Source organism: Odontesthes bonariensis, chromosome 8 (genome assembly GCF_027942865.1).
Source record: "Odontesthes bonariensis isolate fOdoBon6 chromosome 8, fOdoBon6.hap1, whole genome shotgun sequence".
NCBI classification, from domain to species: domain Eukaryota; kingdom Metazoa; phylum Chordata; class Actinopteri; order Atheriniformes; family Atherinopsidae; genus Odontesthes; species Odontesthes bonariensis.
The window spans coordinates 22,956,610-22,966,434 of record NC_134513.1 but is presented as its reverse complement, the minus strand read 5'-3'; the positions used below and the strand labels follow the sequence as shown (position 1 = coordinate 22,966,434).

Sequence of the window (9,825 nt, the reverse complement as noted above, 5' to 3'; positions counted from 1 at the left end):
TTTTGATACTCTCACCCATCTTCGGCCTAAATGTCAATAGCCCCCTTCAAATAGCCTAACATGAGGCCAGGTTGCTTCGGTCAAAAGCCCTTTCCCGTTTACTATGGTGTTAAGTGCAAACCAAGACCTTATAATCAACAATCTGCCTTTTGCTAATGATTCTGTCCTGCCCAAAGCACTGTAGAAGGTTGTGACAACACAGCTAGTTGAGCTGTGGTCAGAAGATTCTCATGCAACAAGTGTCTTGGCTGATTTTTAAGAGGGCTCCTGAGGTAAACAAATAGTAGGCATAGCATTTGGAAGCAAGAACTCTTCGGAGGTAAAGCGGCCGCAATAATCTTTAAACTAGATGATGCAGTGCCAGAATAGCATTACGACATGGTATTGCTAAGCAAGGAGTAAACTTGGGTTGCCTTGCCAGTGAAAATAGTTATCTTGGAGAAGTCTGTAATGTCAGAACTGGGATTTGAACCCACACCTCCAGGGGAGACTGCGACCTGAACGCAGTGCCATAGACAGCTCGACCATTGACGATCGACGGCCATTGACGATACTGTCGGCGGGCCCAGGCATCATTCCAGCGAATATGTGGGTCTGCGTTGTGTTGGTGTTGACGGGGAACATTGACGAGGCATGCAGCTTCATGGAAGACTCTCTTTCTGAGTGATGGGACTGTGATAGCAATTTTCCTGCACCTTGAAACGGGACACGGAAATCTTATTTCACTCCTTGGCGATAGTTGTTTTTTCATCTGATGACTGTATCCGCCACACAGAAATTCCTCGTCAGTATAATGGACAGTATCTCCTCCTGTCACGCGGAAAACCCAGAGGTCGATGGATCGAAGCCATTCTCTGCTAGTCGATCATCTTGTTGAGTTCCACCAGTTTATACTCTTCTCTTCCTATGCTCTCTTCTGTAAAGATTTCATGGCTTTAGATGTAAAGCACAAGAAATATCTATGGGTGTTGCACAGTGGCAAGACTACAACTGGTACTCATCAGTTGTTATTCTGATTTAGAAAAGTTTGATCTTACAGGGTCTACTGACAACTGTTGATTATAATCCTTAAAGCTGCCGTCGGCAGGTTTTCAAAATTCCGAGTCTAAAATCGAACTGATACAACTTTCAGGTCCCTCCCCCAACCTCTACCAAGCTCCAAACCGCCCCCCAAACCCCTCCCCCTCTGTGGACGAGGTTGTGCACGTAAGTTCACACCAGTGTGAGCGCACACAAGCTGGGGCAGACTCACGCTCAGCATGGAAGACATGGTTGGTGACTGTTCTGCTCAGATTTGACCGGGAGAACTTTCTTGCGCGTGAATGGGGGGAGTGGGGCGGGCTCGATAGCAGCGTGTGCACAAGCTGTGATTGACAGGTAGCAATTCCTCCCCCCTAACGTGATTGGTTAAAAACAGCCTGGAGCGCTCGATTTTTGCAAGCACGATTACAGGCTTTAGAGGGAGCTACAGAATTCGGGATTTTTCCTAAACAGCCTATTTAATATTCTACTTACAGAATCCCATGACAGTTCAAGCTAATATGACTAAAAAAAAGTTGCTGACGGCACCTTTCAGTTCAGTCCGTCTTTTAAAGATGACTTTTCCTTGTTGTTGGTTCAACGATATCTTTGGTAGTGTGGCCGAGTGGTCTAAGGCGCTGGATTTAGGCTCCAGTCTCTGTGGAGGTGTGGGTTCAAATCCCACCATTGCCAATGTAGCTGTTTTCTTGGTGGTAGTTTCTCAATCAAAAGTACAAATCAGTTTAAAAAAACATCGCCATGAAGAAGATGGAACTCACAGGAAATCATACACATGTGCTGGTCCTTTGGGGAGGTAACCCATATGTCAAGTCCACTTCCACTTTCATCCTCTGATAAGGTTCAAACATGAATCCCAAATCTATTTAGGTCCCCCTTTCAGTCTTAATGTGTGACAACAAAAGAAAGCTCATTTTACCCAGTCTAACTTGTTACTGACATTTTGAAGAACTTCAGTTTCTTGTACTGCCAGAGATAAAGGGGACCTTGGTCAGAAATCATTTTTATATGTGGAACTACAGAGAGTCCTTAATAAAGCTTATACATTAATGTCACACACAACTAAAGAGTCCCTTCAGGGTCACAGAATAAACAGTGAAACAGCACATGCAAAAAAATGGATGTTACCAATGTGACATTGGCAGCTGGCTGGCAAGCTATCTTTTCCAAGGCTCATATTTGTTTTTGGCCGTTACTATTTGGGTTTTTGTAAATGCAGGTCATGGATATGGCTGAGGACAGCGAGATGCTATGCGTGGTCAGTCAGTAGGTCTAACATTTGTACACTATGACTCAGAAGGCAAACCATTAATACTGCACTGTTTAAAGCCTTAATGCAATGAATCCTAAGAAAATCATCCCAGTGGAGATGTAATGTTGGGGATTCCTCGGTTCCTAGTTTTCCAAAACCTGCCCAGTGCCTCTTCACTCCTTGGCGATAGTTATCTTTCATCTGACGACTGTATCCACCACACAGAAATTCCTCGTTAGTAAAATGGACAGTATCTCCGCCTGTCACGCGGAAAATTGGGGTTCGATTTCCCCGACGGGGAGGACTCGGTAATTTTGTTTCAGCTGCCTGCCACCAAGTGATGATTGTTTTGATACTCTCACCCATCTTCGGCCTAAATGTCAATAGCCCCCTTCAAATAGCCTAACATGAGGCCAGGTTGCTTCGGTCAAAAGCCCTTTCCCGTTTACTATGGTGTTAAGTGCAAACCAAGACCTTATAATCAACAATGTGCCTTTTGCTAATGATTTTGTCCTGCCCAAAGCACTGTAGAAGGTTGTGACAACACAGCTAGTTGAGCTGTGGTCAGAAGATTCTCATGCAACAAGTGTCTTGGCTGTTGTTTAAGAGGGCTCCTGAGGTAAACAAATAGTAGGCATAGCATTTGGAAGCAAGAACTCTTCGGAGGTAAAGCGGTTGCACTGGCACCGACTGATTGATTTTTCGAGACAGTGAAAGTGGTGATATGATAACCACAGTTTTTGTTTCGTTTTTTAGACAAGACATGAGTTGCGGGAGCGCAGAATTCTTGGTGAACATTTCTTTCGGGAGTCTGTTTCAGCCAGTCGGACATTTTTGAGTTGCAGCTAAGCTAAGCTTCAACTTTTGCCTGCCCGGGACCAGGCTAGTTCAGCAGCATAAATTACCATGGTTACTCAGCAGGCGTTCAAATAAGCCACGTTCATGGGACGGAACTCTCGCTAAATTTAGCCAGAAGTAGCGAAATAAGCCAGGCTTTCCGCTAAGCCAGCTTCTGCATTGTTGATTCCTGGGATCACAGACTAGCTTTTAGGACTATTGGAACATCCTTATCTGATGGGCAAAGGGTTAACCCTAACCCCAAATCAATCTTTTTTATAGTTACGCAAAAACATTTGTATGAAGAGTTGAACATTAAATCATATATATTCATTTATATAGCTGATAAAACTATTCACAGGACAGAAGTCCTCAGCTTCCTGCTGGGACACATAGTCACATGTAAAGGTAATATGTAAATTGTGGAAAAGCAATCACTGTAATGTTATCTATTTCAATTTTGGATTAGAAAGGCATTCTTTCTTGTTTGAATTGAATTGAATCCTAACTCAAAGACTGTCCTTTATCCAAATAAGGTACCAACTCCCTGTCAAAAGATTACATTTGACCCCTAACCATGATCATTTCCTAACCCTCGCTAAGAAGTCTGGATTTTTAAAGTCCCAACCCTGCGTTATTGGCTAAACCTAAACAGGAAGTGACAAAGTTCCATCCTAATGTGTTGTGTTTACATGTGAAAAAGACCACAAGTAACATGACCACTACTTGCATGTGTGTCTGTAAGTGATTATGGTACAGAGAGGCCAGTTATTTCAAAGTAAAGGCTTAAGATCTGTCATATTTAGGAGCACTTCCACATATGACTGTGTGGGTTTTTCCTTTGATCAGCTATCACAGTCTTGAAAAGCAGGTGTCCTGCTCAACAACAGGGTCAGCCACACTTCCTCATAAGATGAGTTTTTTTTTTTTTATCTTTCTTTGCTCAGAGGTGCTGTGATATTCAGGCTCAATAATTACTCTTAAACTATGATTCCGAGCTGCAGGACTTTCAGGTTAAGTTTGCATTTCCTGGCAGCTTCTATCTCCAGGCATCCTGAGCACAGCTGCATCTCCACAACTGTGGCTGCTCCCACTGCCTGGCCTCCTCTGTCCAGCTGCACCCCCACCCCCATCTCTATGGTTGATAGCAACATCACTCCTGTCGCCATCCCTCCGCTACAACCTCTGTATCTAACTATAGAGGAGGTTGGTGCTGAGCTCAGGAGACTTAAGCCAGGGAGGGCTTCAGGCCCAGATGGAGTCTGTCCAAGGCTTCTGAGGGACTGTGCTGGTCAACTAGCAGTCCCTCTTCAGAGGCTCTTCAATATGAGCATTCAGATGGAAAAAGTCCCGGTGCTGTGGAAAACTTCTTGTCTCATACCGGTGCCCAAATTAGGGCAACCGGTGGAGCTGAATGACTACAGACCGGTGGCTCTGACATCTCATATCATGAAGACCTTGGAGAGACTTCTCCTTAGTCGGATGAGATTGCAGGTTGCTGAGGCTCTTGACCCCCTCCAGTTTGCCTACCAGAAACACATAGAAGTGGAAGACGCGATTCTGTACATGTTGCATCGGGCATATGCTTATCTGGATGTGCCTGGTTCATATGTGAGAGTCATGTTCTTTGACTTCTCCAGTGCCTTCAACACCATACAGCCTCCCATACTGAAAGACAAGCTGCTGGGTATGGGTGTGGCCCCCTCCCTGACATCATGGATTATAGACTATTTGTCTGCCAGACCACAGTATGTCAGGATGGGGAAATGTGTTTCTGGAACACTGGAATGCAGTACGGGGGCTCCGCAGGGTACTGTTTTGGCTCCTTTTCTTTTCACCCTGTACACATCAGACTTCAGGTACAACTCAGAGTCCTGCCACATTCAGAAGTATTCTGATGATACGGCTGTTGTGGCATGTGTGCGCGGTGGACAGGAGAAGGAGTACAGGGACCTTGTGGAGGCCTTTACTGACTGGACCAAAAATAACTGTTTGCTCCTGAACACCACCAAGACCAAAGAGTTGGTGGTGGACTTCAGGAGATCTAAAACTCCATACCAGTCAGTCTGCATTGATGGAGGGGACATAGAGATTGTTCAGACCTGCAAATACCTGGGGGTGGTGCTGGATAATAAACTGGAGTGGTCTGCCAACATAGAAGCAGTGTACAGGAGGGCCCAGAGCCGTCTTTTTTTCCTGAGACGCCTCAGGTCCTTCAATGTCTTCAGTGATATGATGAGTATGTTTTATCACACTATCATTGAGAGTGCACTGTTCTATGCTGCTGGGGAGTTGCACTACAGACAGAAACTGTAGGCGCCTGGACAAACTGGTGAAAAAGGCTGGTTCTGTTGAAGGCAGAAGGCTGGACCCTCTCGGTGCTGTGGTGGAGCAACGGATGAGGAGGAAAATGTATTCTGTTTTGGAGAACAATAAACATCCTCTCCACAGCATCCTGGCAGGACAGAGGAGCAGCTGCAGTGAGAGGCTCATCTCTCTGCGCTGCAGGACTGAGAGGTTCAGAAGGTCCTTTGTTCCCACAGCCATAAGGCTTTATAACAGTGACTGCTGAGTTCTTCTCAAAGTGATTGATTGAGTTTTGTTTTAGTCATTTATTATTATTATTACTATTATTAGTTAGTAGTAGTATTTTTTATTAGAATTGGCATTATTATTGTTGTTGTTAATATACAATCATTGTAAATATTAATTATTTTTACTGACTAATTTGAATTTCCCCCATTGGGGGATGAATAAAGTATTTTTCTATTCTATTCTATTTAATGAATATTCCATTTGTTTGTGCATAATAATCCATCCACTGACCCATTTAGAATGATCATTGCTTTCTTCTGTAGCACATAAACTGGATTAGTGTTGGTTCTGTATGTGTTTTCCCATGCCTCCACACAGTAGGAAAAGCATGGAACAATTATGGAGCAATATAGCATGTATAACGGCTAATGATTTGAAATTTCTAGTTTGGTATGATATTGCAATGGTTTTGGATTTCTTTTCAGCCTTACAACATAATCTGCCAGTTATCACTCCCAAAATCTGGCTTCATACTCTTTTTCAACATAATTTATCATCATTTTTAGAGATTAGGATCTGCAGCGTATACTGTAAGGACTGCAGAGCACATTATCGGAGCCCCTCAGCCCTCTATCCAGGATCTGTACCGCTCCAGAGCTGGAAAGAGGACAGGGAGCATCATGGAAGACACCTCTCGCCCCGCACAGTCTCTTTGAACTGCGTCCCTCTGGCAGGTGCCTCGTGAAAAATTGACCAAATGAGACCCACGGACAAAAAAAACATGAAAGAAAATACCCAAACGTATACGGCTAAGGTTAGCACAGCTACTTACTGGGAAAAAGTGCAACAATCAGTGTCCTCAGTTCCCAAACCATTAAAACGTGTTATTAAAAAGAAGCTAAGATTAAGATCAGATTTATTTGTCGTGCATACACATGAAATTTGTCCTCTGCTTTTAACCCATCCAGGCTGGCACCTGCTGACACACACATGCACAGGCTCACACACTCATAGAGACAGATGCCAACCTGGAGTGGTGGGCAGCTGTTCGCAGCGCCCGGGGAGCATGGGGGTACGGTGCCTTGCTCAAGGGCACTTTGGCTGTGACAACGAGATGGACTGCCACCCCTCCAGCTTTCAGTTCCACCAATGTTTTTGAGTGGTGAGCAGTGTTGTATAAAGTACTGAAATCTCACACTCAAATAAAAGAATAGGTACCCCTCCAAAATATGACTTTGGTAAAAGTCCAAGTCACTGACTGAAATGTTACTTGAGTTAAAGTCTTAAAGTATCCGTAACGTCTTGTACTTAGGTATGAGAATTACTGTAAAAATAGGTGTACTTAAGTAATGTAATGAAAAGTATAAGTAAAAAGTAAACAAGGCAAATGCAGTTTGAATGACATTTTTTATATTTTGGTAAACTTTGAAGGTCAAATACACTCCAAATCTACACACAACCAAGTGCAGGCAAAATTTAGACCAGGTTTAGACAGAAAATACAAACTTTGTGAACCTTTAAGTTTTTCTTCTTCAAGTAAGGTCAGTGCTGAAAATGAGGCGTACATTACACCATTAAGAAAAAAATTAAACAAAAGAGGCTGCTACTGTTATTGCCATCATAATAAACAAAATTGAAAAAAAAAATAGGAGAAAACTGAAGCTTATCTGGCATCTGAAGAGGGAGTCCAGTTTGAAACCCCTTTTGTAAACCTTTCTAAAAAATAACTAAAATAACTCAGTACAGAAAATGCGGCCAACATCCCCAAGAAAAAAAGCTGTTACGATTACTGTACTTCGAAAGCTATAGGAGGTGTACACACAACCGGTCATTATACAAAAGAAAAAAAGAATTGGGAGGGAACTGCAGCTTATCTGACATCTGAAGAGGAAGACCTTTTTGTAAAACTACCTTAAAACCTAAAAAAGGGGAGTTTCTGTAAGATAGAATTTCCACGTCTTTGGGCAGCCATAACATGCATGTTAATGGTAAAGACCGAATGAGGGCACTTGGGAAAAAATTTGACATTAAATCTCTTTCTTTAACAAGTCAGACCAGGAAGTTTTTGACTACTTGTTGTGTGCTACTTTACTTGTTACCTATGTTATAATTGGCTTTGTTCTTAGACATTAGCAATGAAATAAGTCTCAGTACTTTTCCATATGACCTTAAGTGATGCAGGAGTAGACAGACAAAACAATCAGGAAAGTCTGGGAAACCAAGGGCAGATTGATACACACACATTATTTGAATTCCTCACAGACATTATTTGAGTTAGACAATTCATATCCAATCACATTTGATCAACAAGGGATCCACCTTGGGAAACTAGGAGACATATATACGAGGTGTAACCGGGGATACGGGGCTCGGTCTGACGGATTCCTGCGAGAGTTCTGTCAGACTGAGACCAGCGCTGAAATGCTCCATTTGTTGCCATACCAATAAAGACTTCATTTTCACTTGAATTTACTCCGGTCCGTTCTTGAGCCTCCTACTAAAAGAACCCGATCTAACAAATGGTGCCGTGACACAAGGTTCGAAGGCTAAAGGACCACCGTGCCGTGCGACCGACCCCCGTCCGAGGGAGGACGCGTCGAGGTGATTGGAGGGACAGCTTTTTTCAGACAATCAGAATAAGTGTCCTGACAAGTGAATTCGAACAAAGTGACAAGATAAATTCATTTTATAAATGAATGTCCCATGCGGGGAGCTTGTCTTCAAATTGTTTCCGTGCACTAATAGCTAAGTGTGGCCGAAGTAGTTTATAAAATCCCCAAATTGAGGGGGTCAACTAAGTAAATAAATAAAATTAGTGGAATTCCGACACGGAAGGTTTCTCCTCTGACGAAAGTTAGAACGAGGGATTGAGACCTCCGGGGTGCGAAGCGGTCTATAATCCCGAGACATAGTCGGTCTGACAAGAATAAATTTATACTGTAGGACACAGGGTCAGATTTTTTTATTTTCATGCAACTGTGGGGTGGGGTTCGCCGCTCGAAGATATTTGACTGCGCCAGCAGATCTCGAGTGGTTTCTGTTCAATATTGGGGTTGGTATAGATAAAAAGGGGGAGAACAAGTGGCTGCGCGTGCTATACGGGTCGCTTTGTTCGGGGAAATCAGTATTTTTATGGTGTGACCCAAAGTTTTGGAATAAACAAATGCTTTGATGAGTGGGGTAACCCAGAGAGGTGGAGTGCACAGAACACAGCGTTCTGCGTAGAAGTTTCTTCACTACTTTCAGCATTTGGGCAACTAAGGCCTTCCATATACTTTGAATAACACGTGTATAACTTTTGAATATGTCACAAAAATTGATTGACGACTGGAAAAAATGCAAATCCGGCTCGCTGGGGTCGGTGCTGTTTGACACGTTAGAAAGATGGAAGAAATGGTCCCGGGGTGAGAAGTAAAACGAGGGACAGATAAATTGGACTGGAAAAATGCAGAAAAAGAGTGTGCGAGTTTGCTCCACTGAGGCTGAGTGTGTGTGTTCAAAATGTTTTCAAAACAAACGAGAGACTAAGAATCAAGCACATGCATGATACAGAAGGAAAAAGTTGATATATGATATATTTGATCCCAAATGTTATTGACAAAAGTTAATAATTGTTTTTCAGCATCAACGCACTAATAAGAGACCTATAAGAAAGAATTAACAGATTTGGAGGCTTGACCTGAGGCCTGAGGTTTCTAACTAAAGATCAGCTGTGCAGCAGCATTACAGGAAATAATGAATAATGAATAATGAAAAGCCTCAAACACTTTTTGAGCCATAATATTCCCAATTTATTTTTATAGTTGTTCTCTTTGTCATAAATACGCACACCCTAAGATTGTCTTTTCTCAACCCTGTTTTTTTCTCTCATTCAGCCCTGAGTGACAACAATCCAAACAGACTCTGGGTGATCATTGGCCTATGTTTATAATGATATACTGATTATAATATAGGTTTAATTTTGTACTAGAGCAAATAGTAATGATTCATCCATCTATTTTAAAGTGCATATGATTAGGAAAGACACCAAAATATGTATATAAACTGTAAACAGCTTTACAATGAAAAAATCGCAGAGATGAGATAAGAAACAATAAAATCCAGGAAGAACATTGTTTGAGACATTCATACAAATTGTTGCTGAAATAGGATTTAACAGCTCT

The 9,825-nt window shown here is 42.5% G+C and overlaps 1 non-coding gene across 1 annotated transcript; it reads left to right on the top strand.

The window, feature by feature from the left end:
- The first annotated feature begins 1,631 nt into the window (after window positions 1-1,631).
- Window positions 1,632-1,713, top strand: trnal-uag (transfer RNA leucine (anticodon UAG)). The gene has a single exon. It is a non-coding gene; the product is annotated as a tRNA-Leu (tRNA).
- The last annotated feature ends 8,112 nt before the right edge of the window (window positions 1,714-9,825 follow it).